Here is a 19,377-nt window from a genome sequence, read left to right as displayed (position 1 = left end):
CAGCACAGGGCCTGGTTTGGTGAAGATGGCCTCGGCCAGAAGCACAGGGCCTGGTGTGATATGAGTGGCCTGAGCAAGAGCCACAGGCCCTGGTGTGTTGTAAGTGGCCTCAGCCAGCAGCCACAGGCCCTGGTGTGGTGTAGGTGGCCTCAGCCAGCAGCCACAGGCCCTTGTGTGGTGTAAGTGGCCTCAGCCAGCAGCCACAGGCCCTGGTGTGGTGTAAGTGGCCTCAGCCAGTGCCACAGGCCCTGGTGTGGTGTAAGTGGCCTGAGCAAGAGCCACAGACCCTGGTGTGGTGTAATTGGCCTCAATAGCAACTAAGGCCCTGGTGTGGTGTAGGTGGCCTCAGCCAGCAGCCACAGGCCCTGGTGTGGTGTAAGTGGCCTCAGCCAGAGCCACAGGCCCTGATGTGGTGTAAGTGGCCCCAGCCGGTCACTCAGGCCCTGGTGTGGTGTAGGTGGCATCAGCTAGCAGCACAAGACATTGGAAAAGAGCCAAAAGCAATGTCGTTAATGTGCCCTCATTAATGGGCAGCTGCTTTTGGTCTTTTAATACACCCCTTCTCTGGATCAAAAGCGGTTCAATGACATGAAAATGAAAGGCTTACAGCACCAGGTATTCCAAGGCAGTCTCCCATCCGAGTACTAACCAAGCCCAGCCCTGCTTAGCTTCCGAGATCAGACGAGGTCGGGCGTGCTCAGGGTGGTATGGCCGTAAGCTGCTGGCCCCAGCACAATGTCTCAATTTATGGATTCAAGTGATTAGGTGGCAAGTACCTGAAGTTACGAAGACAATCCTATAACCATACCTGCATGTTTGCATAATACCCTAACCCAAAGGCTTAGTTTGGCATTTATCCAACAGCACAGGCCCTGGATTGTTGAAGATGGCCTCAGGAACCAGCACAGGGCCTGGTGTGTTGTACATGGCCACAGCTAGCAGCAGAGGGCCAGGTTTGGTGAAGATGGCCTCGGCCAGAAGCGCAGGGCCTGGTGTGATGTGAGTGGCCTGAGCAAGAGCCACAGACCCTGGTGTGGTGTAATTGGCCTCAATAGCAACTAAGGCCCTGGTGTGGTGTAACTGGCCTCAGCCAGCAGCCACAGGCCCTGGTGTGGTGTAAGTGGCCTCAGCCAGAGCCACAGGCCCTGATGTGGTGTAAGTGGCCCCAGCCGGTCACTCAGGCCCTGGATTGTTGAAGATGGCCTCAGGAACCAGCACAGGGCCTGGTGTGTTGTACATGGCCACAGCAAGCAGCACAGGGCCTGGTTTGGTGAAGATGGCCTCGGCCAGAAGCGCAGGGCCTGGTGTGATGTGAGTGGCCTGAGCAAGAGCCACAGGCCCTGGTGTGGTGTAAGTGGCCTCAGCCAGCAGCCACAGGCCCTGGTGTGGTGTAAGTCGCCTCAGCCAGAAGCCACAGGCACTGGTGTGGTGTAAGTGGCCTGAGCAAGAGCCACAGGCCCTGGTGTGGTGTAAGTGGCCTGAGCAAGAGCCACAGGCCCTGGTGTGGTGTAAGTGGCCTGAGCAAGAGCCACAGGCCCTGGTGTGGTGTAAGTGGTCTCAGCCAGCAGCCACAGGCCCTGGTGTGGTGTAGGTGGCCTCAGCCAGCAGCCACAGGCCCTTGTGTGGTGTAAGTGGCCTCAGCCAGCAGCCACAGGCCCTGGTGTGGTGTAAGTGGCCTCAGCCAGTGCCACAGGCCCTGGTGTGGTGTAAGTGGCCTGAGCAAGAGCCACAGACCCTGGTGTGGTGTAATTGGCCTCAATAGCAACTAAGGCCCTGGTGTGGTGTAGGTGGCCTCAGCCAGCAGCCACAGGCCCTGGTGTGTTGTAAGTGGCCTCAGCCAGCAGCCACAGGCCCTGGTGTGGTGTAAGTGGCCTCAGCCAGTGCCACAGGCCCTGGTGTGGTGTAAGTGGCCTGAGCAAGAGCCACAGACCCTGGTGTGGTGTAATTGGCCTCAATAGCAACTAAGGCCCTGGTGTGGTGTAAGTGGCCTGAGCAAGAGCCACAGGTCCTGGTGTGGTGTAATTGGCCTCAATAGCAAATAAGGCCCTGGTGTGGTGTAAGTGGCCTGAGCAAGAGCCACAGGGCCTGGTTTGGTGAAGATGGCCTCGGCCAGAAGCGCAGGGCCTGGTGTGATGTGAGTGGCCTGAGCAAGAGCCACAGGCCCTGGTGTGGTGTAAGTGGCCTCAGCCAGCAGCCACAGGCCCTGGTGTGGTGTAAGTCGCCTCAGCCAGAAGCCACAGGCACTGGTGTGGTGTAAGTGGCCTCAGCCAGCAGCAAAAGGGCCCTGGTGTGGTGTAAGTCGCCTCAGTCAGCAGCCACAGGCCCTGGTGTGGTGTAGGTGGCCTCAGCCAGCAGCCACAGGCCCTGGTGTGGTGTAAGTCGCCTCAGCCAGTGCCACAGGCCCTGGTGTGGTGTAAGTGGCCTGAGCAAGAGCCACAGACCCTGGTGTGGTGTAATTGGCCTCAATAGCAACTAAGGCCCTGGTGTGGTGTAAGTGGCCTCAGCCAGCAGCCACAGGCCCTGGTGTGGTGTAGGTGGCCTCAGCCAGCAGCCACAGGCCCTGGTGTGGTGTAAGTGGCCTCAGCCAGTGCCACAGGCCCTGGTGTGGTGTAAGTGGCCTGAGCAAGAGCCACAGACCCTGGTGTGGTGTAATTGGCCTCAATAGCAACTAAGGCCCTGGTGTGGTGTAAGTGGTCTCAGCCAGCAGCCACAGGCCCTGGTGTGGTGTAGGTGGCCTCAGCCAGCAGCCACAGGCCCTGGTGTGGTGTAAGTGGCCTCAGCCAGCAGCCACAGGCCCTGGTGTGGTGTAAGTCGCCTCAGCCAGAAGCCACAGGCACTGGTGTGGTGTAAGTGGCCTCAGCCAGAAGCCACAGGCACTGGTGTGGTGTAAGTGGCCTCAGCCAGCAGCAAAAGGGCCCTGGTGTGGTGTAAGTGGCCTGAGCAAGAGCCACAGGCCCTGGTGTGGTGTAAGTGGCCTGAGCAAGAGCCACAGGCCCTGGTGTGGTGTAAGTGGCCTGAGCAAGAGCCACAGGCCCTGGTGTGGTGTAAGTGGTCTCAGCCAGCAGCCACAGGCCCTGGTGTGGTGTAAGTGGTCTCAGCCAGCAGCCACAGGCCCTGGTGTGGTGTAAGTGGCCTCAGCCAGTGCCACAGGCCCTGGTGTGGTGTAAGTGGCCTGAGCAAGAGCCACAGACCCTGGTGTGGTGTAATTGGCCTCAATAGCAACTAAGGCCCTGGTGTGGTGTAAGTCGCCTCAGCCAGCAGCCACAGGCCCTGGTGTGGTGTAGGTGGCCTCAGCCAGCAGCCACAGGCCCTGGTGTGGTGTAAGTGGCCTCAATAGCAACTAAGGCCCTGGTGTGGGGTAAGTGGCTTCAGCCAGCAGCCACAGGCTCTGGTGTGGTGTAACTGGCCTCAGCCAGCAGCCACAGGCCCTGGTGTGGTGTAAGTGGCCTCAGCCAGAGCCACAGGCCCTGATGTGGTGTAAGTGGCCCCAGCCGGTCACTCAGGCCCTTGTGTGGTGTAGGTTGCATCAGCTAGCAGCACAAGACATTGGAAAAGAGCCAAAAGCAATGTCGTTAATGTGCCCTCATTAATGGGCAGCTGCTTTTGGTCTTTTAATACACCCCTTCTCTGGATCAAAAGCGGTTCAATGACATGAAAATGAAAGGCTTACAGAACCAGGTATTCCCAGGCAGTCTCCCATCCAAGTACTAACCAAGCCCAGCCCTGCTTAGCTTCCGAGATCAGACGAGGTCGGGCGTGCTCAGGGTGGTATGGCCGTAAGCTGCTGGCCCCAGCACAATGTCTCAATTTATGGATTCAAGTGATTAGGTGGCAAGTACCTGAAGTTACGAAGACAATCCTATAACCATACCTGCATGTTTGCATAATACCCTAACCCAAAGGCTCAGTTTGGCATTTATCCAACAGCACAGGCCCTGGATTGTTGAAGATGGCCTCAGGAACCAGCACAGGGCCTGGTGTGTTGTACATGGCCACAGCAAGCAGCACAGGGCCTGGTTTGGTGAAGATGGCCTCGGCCAGAAGCACAGGGCCTGGCGTGATATGAGTGGCCTGAGCAAGAGCCACAGGCCCTGGTGTGGTGTAAGTGGCCTGAGCAAGAGCCACAGGCCCTGGTGTGGTGTAAGTGGCCTGAGCAAGAGCCACAGGCCCTGGTGTGGTGTAAGTGGCCTGAGCAAGAGCCACAGGCCCTGGTGTGGTGTAAGTGGTCTCAGCCAGCAGCCACAGGCCCTGGTGTGGTGTAGGTGGCCTCAGCCAGTGCCACAGGCCCTGGTGTGGTGTAAGTGGCCTGAGCAAGAGCCACAGACCCTGGTGTGGTGTAATTGGCCTCAATAGCAAATAAGGCCCTGGTGTGGTGTAAGTGGCCTGAGCAAGAGCCACAGGGCCTGGTTTGGTGAAGATGGCCTCGGCCAGAAGCGCAGGGCCTGGTGTGATGTGAGTGGCCTGAGCAAGAGCCACAGGCCCTGGTGTGGTGTAAGTGGCCTCAGCCAGCAGCCACAGGCCCTGGTGTGGTGTAGGTGGCCTCAGCCAGCAGCCACAGGCCCTTGTGTGGTGTAAGTGGCCTCAGCCAGCAGCCACAGGCCCTGGTGTGGTGTAGGTGGCCTCAGCCAGCAGCCACAGGCCCTGGTGTGGTGTAAGTGGCCTCAGCCAGTGCCACAGGCCCTGGTGTGGTGTAAGTGGCCTGAGCAAGAGCCACAGACCCTGGTGTGGTGTAATTGGCCTCAATAGCAACTAAGGCCCTGGTGTGGTGTAGGTGGCCTCAGCCAGCAGCCACAGGCCCTGGTGTGGTGTAGGTGGCCTCAGCCAGCAGCCACAGGCCCTGGTGTGGTGTAAGTGGCCTCAGCCAGAGCCACAGGCCCTGATGTGGTGTAAGTGGCCCCAGCCGGTCACTCAGGCCCTGGTGTGGTGTAGGTGGCATCAGCTAGCAGCACAAGACATTGGAAAAGAGCCAAAAGCAGTGTCGTTAATGTGCCCTCATTAATGGGCAGCTGCTTTTGGTCTTTTAATACACCCCTTCTCTGGATCAAAAGCGGTTCAATGACATGAAAATGAAAGGCTTACAGCACCAGGTATTCCCAGGCAGTCTCCCATCCAAGTACTAACCAAGCCCAGCCCTGCTTAGCTTCCGAGATCAGACGAGGTCGGGCGTGCTCAGGGTGGTATGGCCGTAAGCTGCTGGCCCCAGCACAATGTCTCAATTTATGGATTCAAGTGATTAGGTGGCAAGTACCTGAAGTTACGAAGACAATCCTATAACCATACCTGCATGTTTGCATAATACCCTAACCCAAAGGCTCAGTTTGGCATTTATCCAACAGCACAGGCCCTGGATTGTTGAAGATGGCCTCAGGAACCAGCACAGGGCCTGGTGTGTTGTACATGGCCACAGCAAGCAGCACAGGGCCTGGTTTGGTGAAGATGGCCTCGGCCAGAAGCACAGGGCCTGGTGTGATGTGAGTGGCCTGAGCAAGAGCCACAGGCCCTGGTGTGGTGTAAGTGGCCTCAGCCAGCAGCCACAGGCCCTGGTGTGGTGTAAGTGGCCTGAGCAAGAGCCACAGGCCCTGGTTTGGTGTAAGTGGCCTGAGCAAGAGCCACAGGCCCTGGTGTGGTGTAAGTGGCCTGAGCAAGAGCCACAGGCCCTGGTGTGGTGTAAGTGGCCTGAGCAAGAGCCACAGGCCCTGGTGTGGTGTAAGTGGCCTCAGCCAGTGCCACAGGCCCTGGTGTGGTGTAAGTGGCCTGAGCAAGAGCCACAGGCCCTGGTGTGGTGTAAGTGGCCTGAGCAAGAGCCACAGGCCCTGGTGTGGTGTAAGTGGCCTCAGCCAGTGCCACAGGCCCTGGTGTGGTGTAAGTGGCCTGAGCAAGAGCCACAGACCCTGGTGTGGTGTAATTGGCCTCAATAGCAACTAATGCCCTGGTGTGGTGTAGGTGGCCTCAGCCAGCAGCCACAGGCCCTGGTGTGGTGTAAGTGGCCTCAGCCAGAGCCACAGGCCCTGATGTGGTGTAAGTGGCCCCAGCCGGTCACTCAGGCCCTGGTGTGGTGTAGGTGGCATCAGCTAGCAGCACAAGACATTGGAAAACAGCCAAAAGCAATGTCGTTAATGTGCCCTCATTAATGGGGAGCTGCTTTTGGTCTTTTAATACACCCCTTCTCTGGATCAAAAGCGGTTCAATGACATGAAAATGAAAGGCTTACAGCACCAGGTATTCCCAGGTAGTCTCCCATCCAAGTACTAACCAAGCCCAGCCCTGCTTAGCTTCCGAGATCAGACGAGGTCGGGCGTGCTCAGGGTGGTATGGCCGTAAGCTGCTGGCCCCAGCACAATGTCTCAATTTATGGATTCAAGTGATTAGGTGGCAAGTACCTGAAGTTAGGAAGACAATCCTATAACCATACCTGCATGTTTGCATAATACCCTAACCCAAAGGCTCAGTTTGGCATTTATCCAACAGCACAGGCCCTGGATTGTTGAAGATGGCCTCAGGAACCAGCACAGGGCCTGGTGTGTTGTACATGGCCACAGCAAGCAGCACAGGGCCTGGTTTGGTGAAGATGGCCTCGGCCAGAAGCACAGGGCCTGGTGTGATGTGAGTGGCCTGAGCAAGAGCCACAGGCCCTGGTGTGGTGTAAGTGGCCTCAGCCAGCAGCCACAGGCCCTGGTGTGGTGTAGGTGGCCTCAGCCAGCAGCCACAGGCCCTGGTGTGGTGTAAGTGGCCTGAGCAAGAGCCACAGGCCCTGGTTTGGTGTAAGTGGCCTCAGCCAGCAGCCACAGGCCCTGGTGTGTTGTAAGTGGCCTCAGCCAGCAGCCACAGGCCCTGGTGTGGTCTAAGTGGCCTCAGCCAGTGCCACAGGCCCTGGTGTGGTGTAAGTGGCCTGAGCAAGAGCCACAGGCCCTGGTGTGGTGTAAGTGGCCTGAGCAAGTGCCACAGGCCCTGGTGTGGTGTAAGTGGCCCAAGCCAGAGCCACAGGCCCTGGTGTGGTGTAAGTGGCCTCAATAGCAAATAAGGCCCTGGTGTGGTGTAAGTGGCCTGAGCAAGAGCCACAGGGCCTGGTTTGGTGAAGATGGCCTCAGCCAGAAGCGCAGGGCCTGGTGTGATGTGAGTGGCCTGAGCAAGAGCCACAGGCCCTGGTGTGGTGTAAGTGGCCTCAGCCAGCAGCCACAGGCCCTGGTGTGGTGTAAGTCGCCTCAGCCAGAAGCCACAGACACTGGTGTGGTGTAAGTGGCCTCAGCCAGCAGCAAAAGGGCCCTGGTGTGGTGTAAGTCGCCTCAGCCAGCAGCCACAGGCCCTGGTGTGGTGTAGGTGGCCTCAGCCAGCAGCCACAGGCCCTGGTGTGGTGTAAGTGGCCTCAATAGCAACTAAGGCCCTGGTGTGGTGTAAGTGGCTTCAGCCAGCAGCCACAGGCTCTGGTGTGGTGTAACTGGCCTCAGCCAGCAGCCACAGGCCCTGGTGTGGTGTAAGTGGCCTCAGCCAGAGCCACAGGCCCTGATGTGGTGTAAGTGGCCCCAGCCGGTCACTCAGGCCCTGGTGTGGTGTAGGTGGCATCAGCTAGCAGCACAAGACATTGGAAAAGAGCCAAAAGCAGTGTTGTTAATGTGCCCTCATTAATGGGCAGATGCTTTTGGTCTTTTAATACACCCCTTCTCTGGATCAAAAGCGGTTCAATGACATGAAAAGGAAAGGCTTACAGCACCAGGTATTCCCAGGCAGTCTCCCATCCAAGTACTAACCAAGCCCAGCCCTGCTTAGCTTCCGAGATCAGACGAGGTCGGGCGTGCTCAGGGTGGTATGGCCGTAAGCTGCTGGCCCCAGCACAATGTCTCAATTTATGGATTCAAGTGATTAGGTGGCAAGTACCTGAAGTTACGAAGACAATCCTATAACCATACCTACATGTTTGCATAATACCCTAACCCAAAGGCTCAGTTTGGCATTTATCCAACAGCACAGGCCCTGGATTGTTGAAGATGGCCTCAGGAACCAGCACAGGGCCTGGTGTGTTGTACATGGCCACAGCAAGCAGCACAGGGCCTGGTTTGGTGAAGATGGCCTCGGCCAGAAGCACAGGGCCTGGTGTGATATGAGTGGCCTGAGCAAGAGCCACAGGCCCTGGTGTGTTGTAAGTGGCCTCAGCCAGCAGCCACAGGCCCTGGTGTGGTGTAGGTGGCCTCAGCCAGCAGCCACAGGCCCTTGTGTGGTGTAAGTGGCCTCAGCCAGCAGCCACAGGCCCTGGTGTGGTGTAAGTGGCCTCAGCCAGTGCCACAGGCCCTGGTGTGGTGTAAGTGGCCTGAGCAAGAGCCACAGACCCTGGTGTGGTGTAATTGGCCTCAATAGCAACTAAGGCCCTGGTGTGGTGTAGGTGGCCTCAGCCAGCAGCCACAGGCCCTGGTGTGGTGTAAGTGGCCTCAGCCAGAGCCACAGGCCCTGATGTGGTGTAAGTGGCCCCAGCCGGTCACTCAGGCCCTGGTGTGGTGTAGGTGGCATCAGCTAGCAGCACAAGACATTGGAAAAGAGCCAAAAGCAATGTCGTTAATGTGCCCTCATTAATGGGCAGCTGCTTTTGGTCTTTTAATACACCCCTTCTCTGGATCAAAAGCGGTTCAATGACATGAAAATGAAAGGCTTACAGCACCAGGTATTCCAAGGCAGTCTCCCATCCGAGTACTAACCAAGCCCAGCCCTGCTTAGCTTCCGAGATCAGACGAGGTCGGGCGTGCTCAGGGTGGTATGGCCGTAAGCTGCTGGCCCCAGCACAATGTCTCAATTTATGGATTCAAGTGATTAGGTGGCAAGTACCTGAAGTTACGAAGACAATCCTATAACCATACCTGCATGTTTGCATAATACCCTAACCCAAAGGCTTAGTTTGGCATTTATCCAACAGCACAGGCCCTGGATTGTTGAAGATGGCCTCAGGAACCAGCACAGGGCCTGGTGTGTTGTACATGGCCACAGCTAGCAGCAGAGGGCCAGGTTTGGTGAAGATGGCCTCGGCCAGAAGCGCAGGGCCTGGTGTGATGTGAGTGGCCTGAGCAAGAGCCACAGACCCTGGTGTGGTGTAATTGGCCTCAATAGCAACTAAGGCCCTGGTGTGGTGTAACTGGCCTCAGCCAGCAGCCACAGGCCCTGGTGTGGTGTAAGTGGCCTCAGCCAGAGCCACAGGCCCTGATGTGGTGTAAGTGGCCCCAGCCGGTCACTCAGGCCCTGGATTGTTGAAGATGGCCTCAGGAACCAGCACAGGGCCTGGTGTGTTGTACATGGCCACAGCAAGCAGCACAGGGCCTGGTTTGGTGAAGATGGCCTCGGCCAGAAGCGCAGGGCCTGGTGTGATGTGAGTGGCCTGAGCAAGAGCCACAGGCCCTGGTGTGGTGTAAGTGGCCTCAGCCAGCAGCCACAGGCCCTGGTGTGGTGTAAGTCGCCTCAGCCAGAAGCCACAGGCACTGGTGTGGTGTAAGTGGCCTGAGCAAGAGCCACAGGCCCTGGTGTGGTGTAAGTGGCCTGAGCAAGAGCCACAGGCCCTGGTGTGGTGTAAGTGGCCTGAGCAAGAGCCACAGGCCCTGGTGTGGTGTAAGTGGTCTCAGCCAGCAGCCACAGGCCCTGGTGTGGTGTAGGTGGCCTCAGCCAGCAGCCACAGGCCCTTGTGTGGTGTAAGTGGCCTCAGCCAGCAGCCACAGGCCCTGGTGTGGTGTAAGTGGCCTCAGCCAGTGCCACAGGCCCTGGTGTGGTGTAAGTGGCCTGAGCAAGAGCCATAGACCCTGGTGTGGTGTAATTGGCCTCAATAGCAACTAAGGCCCTGGTGTGGTGTAGGTGGCCTCAGCCAGCAGCCACAGGCCCTGGTGTGTTGTAAGTGGCCTCAGCCAGCAGCCACAGGCCCTGGTGTGGTGTAGGTGGCCTCAGCCAGCAGCCACAGGCCCTTGTGTGGTGTAAGTGGCCTCAGCCAGCAGCCACAGGCCCTGGTGTGGTGTAAGTGGCCTCAGCCAGTGCCACAGGCCCTGGTGTGGTGTAAGTGGCCTGAGCAAGAGCCACAGACCCTGGTGTGGTGTAATTGGCCTCAATAGCAACTAAGGCCCTGGTGTGGTGTAAGTGGCCTCAGCCAGCAGCCACAGGCCCTGGTGTGGTGTAGGTGGCCTCAGCCAGCAGCCACAGGCCCTGGTGTGGTGTAAGTGGCCTCAGCCAGTGCCACAGGCCCTGGTGTGGTGTAAGTGGCCTGAGCAAGAGCCACAGACCCTGGTGTGGTGTAATTGGCCTCAATAGCAACTAAGGCCCTGGTGTGGTGTAAGTGGTCTCAGCCAGCAGCCACAGGCCCTGGTGTGGTGTAGGTGGCCTCAGCCAGCAGCCACAGGCCCTGGTGTGGTGTAAGTGGCCTCAGCCAGCAGCCACAGGCCCTGGTGTGGTGTAAGTCGCCTCAGCCAGCAGCAAAAGGGCCCTGGTGTGGTGTAAGTGGCCTGAGCAAGAGCCACAGGCCCTGGTGTGGTGTAAGTGGCCTGAGCAAGAGCCACAGGCCCTGGTGTGGTGTAAGTGGCCTGAGCAAGAGCCACAGGCCCTGGTGTGGTGTAAGTGGTCTCAGCCAGCAGCCACAGGCCCTGGTGTGGTGTAAGTGGTCTCAGCCAGCAGCCACAGGCCCTGGTGTGGTGTAAGTGGCCTCAGCCAGTGCCACAGGCCCTGGTGTGGTGTAAGTGGCCTGAGCAAGAGCCACAGACCCTGGTGTGGTGTAATTGGCCTCAATAGCAACTAAGGCCCTGGTGTGGTGTAAGTCGCCTCAGCCAGCAGCCACAGGCCCTGGTGTGGTGTAGGTGGCCTCAGCCAGCAGCCACAGGCCCTGGTGTGGTGTAAGTGGCCTCAATAGCAACTAAGGCCCTGGTGTGGGGTAAGTGGCTTCAGCCAGCAGCCACAGGCTCTGGTGTGGTGTAACTGGCCTCAGCCAGCAGCCACAGGCCCTGGTGTGGTGTAAGTGGCCTCAGCCAGAGCCACAGGCCCTGATGTGGTGTAAGTGGCCCCAGCCGGTCACTCAGGCCCTGGTGTGGTGTAAGTCGCCTCAGCCAGCAGCCACAGGCCCTGGTGTGGTGTAAGTGGCCTCAGCCAGCAGCCACAGGCCCTGGTTTGGTGTAAGTGGCCTCAGCCAGCAGCCACAGGCCCTGGTGTGTTGTAAGTGGCCTCAGCCAGCAGCCACAGGCCCTGGTGTGGTCTAAGTGGCCTCAGCCAGTGCCACAGGCCCTGGTGTGGTGTAAGTGGCCTGAGCAAGAGCCACAGGCCCTGGTGTGGTGTAAGTGGCCTGAGCAAGTGCCACAGGCCCTGGTGTGGTGTAAGTCGCCTCAGCCAGAAGCCACAGGCACTGGTGTGGTGTAAGTGGCCTCAGCCAGCAGCAAAAGGGCCCTGGTGTGGTGTAAGTCGCCTCAGCCAGCAACCACAGGCCCTGGTGTGGTGTAGGTGGCCTCAATAGCAACTAAGGCCCTGGTGTGGTGTAAGTGGCTTCAGCCAGCAGCCACAGGCTCTGGTGTGGTGTAACTGGCCTCAGCCAGCAGCCACAGGCCCTGGTGTGGTGTAAGTGGCCTCAGCCAGAGCCACAGGCCCTGATGTGGTGTAAGTGGCCCCAGCCGGTCACTCAGGCCCTGGTGTGGTGTAGGTGGCATCAGCTAGCAGCACAAGACATTGGAAAAGAGCCAAAAGCAGTGTTGTTAATGTGCCCTCATTAATGGGCAGATGCTTTTGGTCTTTTAATACACCCCTTCTCTGGATCAAAAGCGGTTCAATGACATGAAAAGGAAAGGCTTACAGCACCAGGTATTCCCAGGCAGTCTCCCATCCAAGTACTAACCAAGCCCAGCCCTGCTTAGCTTCCGAGATCAGACGAGGTCGGGCGTGCTCAGGGTGGTATGGCCGTAAGCTGCTGGCCCCAGCACAATGTCTCAATTTATGGATTCAAGTGATTAGGTGGCAAGTACCTGAAGTTACGAAGACAATCCTATAACCATACCTGCATGTTTGCATAATACCCTAACCCAAAGGCTCAGTTTGGCATTTATCCAACAGCACAGGCCCTGGATTGTTGAAGATGGCCTCAGGAACCAGCACAGGGCCTGGTGTGTTGTACATGGCCACAGCAAGCAGCACAGGGCCTGGTTTGGTGAAGATGGCCTCGGCCAGAAGCGCAGGGCCTGGTGTGATGTGAGTGGCCTGAGCAAGAGCCACAGGCCCTGGTGTGGTGTAAGTGGCCTCAGCCAGCAGCCACAGGCCCTGGTGTGGTGTAAGTGGCCTGAGCAAGTGCCACAGGCCCTGGTGTGGTGTAAGTGACCTAAGCCAGAGCCACAGGCCCTGGTGTGGTGTAAGTGGCCTCAATAGCAAATAAGGCCCTGGTGTGGTGTAAGTGGCCTGAGCAAGAGCCACAGGGCCTGGTTTGGTGAAGATGGCCTCGGCCAGAAGCGCAGGGCCTGGTGTGATGTGAGTGGCCTGAGCAAGAGCCACAGGCCCTGGTGTGGTGTAAGTGGCCTCAGCCAGCAGCCACAGGCCCTGGTGTGGTGTAAGTCGCCTCAGCCAGAAGCCACAGGCACTGGTGTGGTGTAAGTGGCCTCAGGAACCAGCACAGGGCCTGGTGTGTTGTACATGGCCACAGCTAGCAGCAGAGGGCCAGGTTTGGTGAAGATGGCCTCGGCCAGAAGCGCAGGGCCTGGTGTGATGTGAGTGGCCTGAGCAAGAGCCACAGGCCCTGGTGTGGTGTAAGTGGCCTCAGCCAGCAGCCACAGGCCCTGGTGTGGTGTAAGTCGCCTCAGCCAGAAGCCACAGGCACTGGTGTGGTGTAAGTGGCCTCAGGAACCAGCACAGGGCCTGGTGTGTTGTACATGGCCACAGCTAGCAGCAGAGGGCCAGGTTTGGTGAAGATGGCCTCGGCCAGAAGCGCAGGGCCTGGTGTGATGTGAGTGGCCTGAGCAAGAGCCACAGGCCCTGGTGTGGTGTAAGTGGCCTCAATAGCAACTAAGGCCCTGGTGTGGTGTAACTGGCCTCAGCCAGCAGCCACAGGCCCATGTGTGGTGTAAGTGGCCTCAGCCAGCAGCCACAGGCCCTGGTGTGGTGTAAGTGGCCTCAGCCAGTGCCACAGGCCCTGGTGTGGTGTAAGTGGCCTGAGCAAGAGCCACAGACCCTGGTGTGGTGTAATTGGCCTCAATAGCAACTAAGGCCCTGGTGTGGTGTAGGTGGCCTCAGCCAGCAGCCACAGGCCCTGGTGTGGTGTAAGTGGCCTCAGCCAGAGCCACAGGCCCTGATGTGGTGTAAGTGGCCCCAGCCGGTCACTCAGGCCCTGGTGTGGTGTAGGTGGCATCAGCTAGCAGCACAAGACTTTGGAAAAGAGCCAAAAGCAGTGTCGTTAATGTGCCCTCATTAATGGGCAGCTGCTTTTGGTCTTTTAATACACCCCTTCTCTGGATCAAAAGCGGTTCAATGACATGAAAATGAAAGGCTTACAGCACCAGGTATTCCCAGGCAGTCTCCCATCCAAGTACTAACCAAGCCCAGCCCTGCTTAGCTTCCGAGATCAGACGAGGTCGGGCGTGCTCAGGGTGGTATGGCCGTAAGCTGCTGGCCTCAGCACAATGTCTCAATTTATGGATTCAAGTGATTAGGTGGCAAGTACCTGAAGTTACGAAGACAATCCTATAACCATACCTGCATGTTTGCATAATACCCTAACCCAAAGGCTCAGTTTGGCATTTATCCAACAGCACAGGCCCTGGATTGTTGAAGATGGCCTCAGGAACCAGCACAGGGCCTGGTGTGTTGTACATGGCCACAGCAAGCAGCACAGGGCCTGGTTTGGTGAAGATGGCCTCGGCCAGAAGCACAGGGCCTGGTGTGATGTGAGTGGCCTGAGCAAGAGCCACAGGCCCTGGTGTGGTGTAAGTGGCCTCAGCCAGCAGCCACAGGCCCTGGTGTGGTGTAAGTGGCCTGAGCAAGAGCCACAGGCCCTGGTTTGGTGTAAGTGGCCTCAGCCAGCAGCCACAGGCCCTGGTGTGTTGTAAGTGGCCTCAGCCAGCAGCCACAGGCCCTGGTGTGGTGTAAGTGGCCTGAGCAAGAGCCACAGGCCCTGGTTTGGTGTAAGTGGCCTCAGCCAGCAGCCACAAGCCCTGGTGTGTTGTAAGTGGCCTCAGCCAGCAGCCACAGGCCCTGGTGTGGTCTAAGTGGCCTCAGCCAGTGCCACAGGCCCTGGTGTGGTGTAAGTGGCCTGAGCAAGAGCCACAGGCCCTGGTGTGGTGTAAGTGGCCTGAGCAAGTGCCACAGGCCCTGGTGTGGTGTAAGTCGCCTCAGCCAGAAGCCACAGGCACTGGTGTGGTGTAAGTGGCCTCAGCCAGCAGCAAAAGGGCCCTGGTGTGGTGTAAGTCGCCTCAGCCAGCAGCCACAGGCCCTGGTGTGGTGTAGGTGGCCTCAGCCAGCAGCCACAGGCCCTGGTGTGGTGTAAGTGGCCTCAATAGCAACTAAGGCCCTGGTGTGGTGTAAGTGGCTTCAGCCAGCAGCCACAGGCTCTGGTGTGGTGTAACTGGCCTCAGCCAGCAGCCACAGGCCCTGGTGTGGTGTAAGTGGCCTCAGCCAGAGCCACAGGCCCTGATGTGGTGTAAGTGGCCCCAGCCGGTCACTCAGGCCCTGGTGTGGTGTAGGTGGCATCAGCTAGCAGCACAAGACATTGGAAAAGAGCCAAAAGCAGTGTTGTTAATGTGCCCTCATTAATGGGCAGATGCTTTTGGTCTTTTAATACACCCCTTCTCTGGATCAAAAGCGGTTCAATGACATGAAAAGGAAAGGCTTACAGCACCAGGTATTCCCAGGCAGTCTCCCATCCAAGTACTAACCAAGCCCAGCCCTGCTTAGCTTCCGAGATCAGACGAGGTCGGGCGTGCTCAGGGTGGTATGGCCGTAAGCTGCTGGCCCCAGCACAATGTCTCAATTTATGGATTCAAGTGATTAGGTGGCAAGTACCTGAAGTTACGAAGACAATCCTATAACCATACCTGCATGTTTGCATAATACCCTAACCCAAAGGCTCAGTTTGGCATTTATCCAACAGCACAGGCCCTGGATTGTTGAAGATGGCCTCAGGAACCAGCACAGGGCCTGGTGTGTTGTACATGGCCACAGCAAGCAGCACAGGGCCTGGTTTGGTGAAGATGGCCTCGGCCAGAAGCGCAGGGCCTGGTGTGATGTGAGTGGCCTGAGCAAGAGCCACAGGCCCTGGTGTGGTGTAAGTGGCCTCAGCCAGCAGCCACAGGCCCTGGTGTGGTGTAAGTGGCCTGAGCAAGTGCCACAGGCCCTGGTGTGGTGTAAGTGACCTAAGCCAGAGCCACAGGCCCTGGTGTGGTGTAAGTGGCCTCAATAGCAAATAAGGCCCTGGTGTGGTGTAAGTGGCCTGAGCAAGAGCCACAGGGCCTGGTTTGGTGAAGATGGCCTCGGCCAGAAGCGCAGGGCCTGGTGTGATGTGAGTGGCCTGAGCAAGAGCCACAGGCCCTGGTGTGGTGTAAGTGGCCTCAGCCAGCAGCCACAGGCCCTGGTGTGGTGTAAGTCGCCTCAGCCAGAAGCCACAGGCACTGGTGTGGTGTAAGTGGCCTCAGGAACCAGCACAGGGCCTGGTGTGTTGTACATGGCCACAGCTAGCAGCAGAGGGCCAGGTTTGGTGAAGATGGCCTCGGCCAGAAGCGCAGGGCCTGGTGTGATGTGAGTGGCCTGAGCAAGAGCCACAGGCCCTGGTGTGGTGTAAGTGGCCTCAGCCAGCAGCCACAGGCCCTGGTGTGGTGTAAGTCGCCTCAGCCAGAAGCCACAGGCACTGGTGTGGTGTAAGTGGCCTCAGGAACCAGCACAGGGCCTGGTGTGTTGTACATGGCCACAGCTAGCAGCAGAGGGCCAGGTTTGGTGAAGATGGCCTCGGCCAGAAGCGCAGGGCCTGGTGTGATGTGAGTGGCCTGAGCAAGAGCCACAGGCCCTGGTGTGGTGTAAGTGGCCTCAGCCAGCAGCCACAGGCCCTGGTGTGGTGTAAGTCGCCTCAGCCAGAAGCCACAGGCACTGGTGTGGTGTAAGTGGCCTCAGGAACCAGCACAGGGCCTGGTGTGTTGTACATGGCCACAGCTAGCAGCAGAGGGCCAGGTTTGGTGAAGATGGCCTCGGCCAGAAAAGCAGGGCCTGGTGTGATGTGAGTGGCCTGAGCAAGAGCCACAGGCCCTGGTGTGGTGTAAGTGGCCTCAATAGCAACTAAGGCCCTGGTGTGGTGTAACTGGCCTCAGCCAGCAGCCACAGGCCCTTGTGTGGTGTAAGTGGCCTCAGCCAGCAGCCACAGGCCCTGGTGTGGTGTAAGTGGCCTCAGCCAGTGCCACAGGCCCTGGTGTGGTGTAAGTGGCCTGCGCAAGAGCCACAGACCCTGGTGTGGTGTAATTGGCATCAATAGCAACTAAGGCCCTGGTGTGGTGTAGGTGGCCTCAGCCAGCAGCCACAGGCCCTGGTGTGGTGTAAGTGGCCTCAGCCAGAGCCACAGGCCCTGATGTGGTGTAAGTGGCCCCAGCCGGTCACTCAGGCCCTGGTGTGGTGTAGGTGGCATCAGCTAGCAGCACAAGACATTGGAAAAGAGCCAAAAGCAGTGTCGTTAATGTGCCCTCATTAATGGGCAGCTGCTTTTGGTCTTTTAATACACCCCTTCTCTGGATCAAAAGCGGTTCAATGACATGAAAATGAAAGGCTTACAGCACCAGGTATTCCCAGGCAGTCTCCCATCCAAGTACTAACCAAGCCCAGCCCTGCTTAGCTTCCGAGATCAGACGAGGTCGGGCGTGCTCAGGGTGGTATGGCCGTAAGCTGCTGGCCCCAGCACAATGTCTCAATTTATGGATTCAAGTGATTAGGTGGCAAGTACCTGAAGTTACGAAGACAATCCTATAACCATACCTGCATGTTTGCATAATACCCTAACCCAAAGGCTCAGTTTGGCATTTATCCAACAGCACAGGCCCTGGATTGTTGAAGATGGCCTCAGGAACCAGCACAGGGCCTGGTGTGTTGTACATGGCCACAGCAAGCAGCACAGGGCCTGGTTTGGTGAAGATGGCCTCGGCCAGAAGCACAGGGCCTGGTGTGATGTGAGTGGCCTGAGCAAGAGCCACAGGCCCTGGTGTGGTGTAAGTGGCCTCAGCCAGCAGCCACAGGCCCTGGTTTGGTGTAAGTGGCCTCAGCCAGCAGCCACAGGCCCTGGTGTGTTGTAAGTGGCCTCAGCCAGCAGCCACAGGCCCTGGTGTGGTGTAAGTGGCCTGAGCAAGAGCCACAGGCCCTGGTTTGGTGTAAGTGGCCTCAGCCAGCAGCCACAGGCCCTGGTGTGTTGTAAGTGGCCTCAGCCAGCAGCCACAGGCCCTGGTGTGGTCTAAGTGGCCTCAGCCAGTGCCACAGGCCCTGGTGTGGTGTAAGTGGCCTGAGCAAGAGCCACAGGCCCTGGTGTGGTGTAAGTGGCCTGAGCAAGTGCCACAGGCCCTGGTGTGGTGTAAGTCGCCTCAGCCAGAAGCCACAGGCACTGGTGTGGTGTAAGTGGCCTCAGCCAGCAGCAAAAGGGCCCTGGTGTGGTGTAAGTCGCCTCAGCCAGCAGCCACAGGCCCTGGTGTGGTGTAGGTGGCCTCAGCCAGCAGCCACAGGCCCTGGTGTGGTGTAAGTGGCCTCAATAGCAACTAAGGCCCTGGTGTGGTGTAAGTGGCTTCAGCCAGCAGCCACAGGCTCTGGTGTGGTGTAATTGGCCTCAATAGCAACTAAGGCCCTGGTGTGGTGTAGGTGGCCTCAGCCAGCAGCCACAGGCCCTGGTGTGGTGTAAGTCGCCTCAGCCAGAAGCCACAGGCACTGGTGTGGTGTAAGTGGCCTCAGCCAGCAGCAAAAGGGCCCTGGTGTGGTGTAGGTGGCCTCAGCCAGCAGCCACAGGCCCTGGTGTGGTGTAAGTCGCCTCAGCCAGAAGCCACAGGCACTGGTGTGGTGTAAGTCGCCTCAGTCAGCAGCCACAGGCCCTGGTGTGGTGTAGGTGGCCTCAGCCAGCAGCCACAGGCCCTGGTGTGGTGTAAGTGGCCTCAGCCAGCAGCCACAGGCCCTGGTGTGGTGTAAGTGGCCTCAGCCAGTGCCACAGGCCCTGGTGTGGTGTAAGTGGCCTGAGCAAGAGCCACAGACCCTGGTGTGGTGTAATTGGCCTCAATAGCAACTAATGCCCTGGTGTGGTGTAGGTTGCCTCAGCCAGCAGCCACAGGCCCTGGTGTGGTGTAAGTGGCCTCAGCCAGAGCCACAGGCCCTGATGTGGTGTAAGTGGCCCCAGCCGGTCACTCAGGCCCTGGTGTGGTGTAGGTGGCATCAGCTAGCAGCACAAGACATTGGAAAAGAGCCAAAAGCAGTGTCGTTAATGTGCCCTCATTAATGGGCAGCTGCTTTTGGTCTTTTAATACACCCCTTCTCTGGATCAAAAGCGGTTCAATGACATGAAAATGAAAGGCTTACAGCACCAGGTATTCCCAGGAAGTCTCCCATCCAAGTACTAACCAAGCCCAGCCCTGCTTAGCTTCCGAGATCAGACGAGGTCGGGCGTGCTCAGGGTGGTATGGCCGTAAGCTGCTGGCCCCAGCACAATGTCTCAATTTATGGATTCAAGTGATTAGGTGGCAAGTACCTGAAGTTACGAAGACAATCCTATAACCATACCTGCATGTTTGCATAATACCCTAACCCAAAGGCTCAGTTTGGCATTTATCCAACAGCACAGGCCCTGGATTGTTGAAGATGGCCTCAGGAACCAGCACAGGGCCCGGTGTGTTGTACATGGCCACAGCAAGCAGCACAGGGCCTGGTTTGGTGAAGATGGCCTCGGCCAGAAGCACAGGGCCTGGTGTGATGTGAGTGGCCTGAGCAAGAGCCACAGGCCCTGGTGTGGTGTAAGTGGCCTCAGCCAGCAGCCACAGGCCCTGGTGTGGTGTAAGTCGCCTCAGCCAGAAGCCACAGGCACTGGTGTGGTGTAAGTGGCCTCAGCCAGCAGCAAAAGGGCCCTGGTGTGGTGTAAGTCGCCTCAGTCAGCAGCCACAGGCCCTGGTGTGGTGTAGGTGGCCTCAGCCAGCAGCCACAGGTCCTGGTGTGGTGTAAGTGGCCTCAGCCAGCAGCCACAGGCCCTGGTGTGGTGTAAGTGGCCTCAGCCAGCAGCCACAGGCCCTGATGTGGTGTAAGTGGCCTCAGCCAGTGCCACAGGCCCTGGTGTGGTGTAAGTGGCCTGAGCAAGAGCCACAGACCCTGGTGTGGTGTAATTGGCCTCAATAGCAACTAATGCCCTGGTGTGGTGTAGGTGGCCTCAGCCAGCAGCCACAGGCCCTGGTGTGGTGTAAGTGGCCT

At 58.2% G+C, this 19,377-nt stretch overlaps 8 non-coding genes and 3 pseudogenes across 8 annotated transcripts; all 11 read right to left on the bottom strand.

Annotated features, from left to right (window-relative positions):
* Window positions 1-600: 600 nt before the first annotated feature.
* LOC146637306 (5S ribosomal RNA) lies at window positions 601-719 on the bottom strand (annotated as a pseudogene).
* A 2,944-nt stretch (window positions 720-3,663) lies between these two features.
* Window positions 3,664-3,782, bottom strand: LOC146637305 (5S ribosomal RNA; annotated as a pseudogene).
* Window positions 3,783-5,072: 1,290 nt separating this feature from the next.
* On the bottom strand, window positions 5,073-5,191 carry LOC146637304 (5S ribosomal RNA). Its single transcript, XR_014905857.1, has one exon. It is a non-coding gene; the product is annotated as a 5S ribosomal RNA (ribosomal RNA).
* A 1,013-nt stretch (window positions 5,192-6,204) lies between these two features.
* Window positions 6,205-6,323, bottom strand: LOC146637303 (5S ribosomal RNA). Its single transcript, XR_014905528.1, has one exon. It is a non-coding gene; the product is annotated as a 5S ribosomal RNA (ribosomal RNA).
* Window positions 6,324-7,696: 1,373 nt separating this feature from the next.
* On the bottom strand, window positions 7,697-7,815 carry LOC146637302 (5S ribosomal RNA). Its single transcript, XR_014905856.1, has one exon. It is a non-coding gene; the product is annotated as a 5S ribosomal RNA (ribosomal RNA).
* Window positions 7,816-8,635: 820 nt separating this feature from the next.
* LOC146637301 (5S ribosomal RNA) lies at window positions 8,636-8,754 on the bottom strand (annotated as a pseudogene).
* Window positions 8,755-11,781: 3,027 nt separating this feature from the next.
* On the bottom strand, window positions 11,782-11,900 carry LOC146637300 (5S ribosomal RNA). The gene has a single exon (XR_014905855.1). It is a non-coding gene; the product is annotated as a 5S ribosomal RNA (ribosomal RNA).
* A 1,563-nt stretch (window positions 11,901-13,463) lies between these two features.
* Window positions 13,464-13,582, bottom strand: LOC146637299 (5S ribosomal RNA). The gene has a single exon (XR_014905853.1). It is a non-coding gene; the product is annotated as a 5S ribosomal RNA (ribosomal RNA).
* A 1,218-nt stretch (window positions 13,583-14,800) lies between these two features.
* On the bottom strand, window positions 14,801-14,919 carry LOC146637298 (5S ribosomal RNA). The gene has a single exon (XR_014905852.1). It is a non-coding gene; the product is annotated as a 5S ribosomal RNA (ribosomal RNA).
* Window positions 14,920-16,718: 1,799 nt separating this feature from the next.
* LOC146637297 (5S ribosomal RNA) lies at window positions 16,719-16,837 on the bottom strand. Its single transcript, XR_014905851.1, has one exon. It is a non-coding gene; the product is annotated as a 5S ribosomal RNA (ribosomal RNA).
* Window positions 16,838-18,491: 1,654 nt separating this feature from the next.
* LOC146637296 (5S ribosomal RNA) lies at window positions 18,492-18,610 on the bottom strand. The gene has a single exon (XR_014905660.1). It is a non-coding gene; the product is annotated as a 5S ribosomal RNA (ribosomal RNA).
* Between the last annotated feature and the right edge of the window lie 767 nt (window positions 18,611-19,377).

Source organism: Diplotaxodon limnothrissa, linkage group LG3, assembly GCF_057381915.1.
Source record: "Diplotaxodon limnothrissa isolate DT_005_m linkage group LG3, D_limnothrissa_male_GT1.1, whole genome shotgun sequence".
Classification (NCBI taxonomy): domain Eukaryota; kingdom Metazoa; phylum Chordata; class Actinopteri; order Cichliformes; family Cichlidae; genus Diplotaxodon; species Diplotaxodon limnothrissa.
This window is presented reverse-complemented; position numbering and strand designations above follow the sequence as displayed.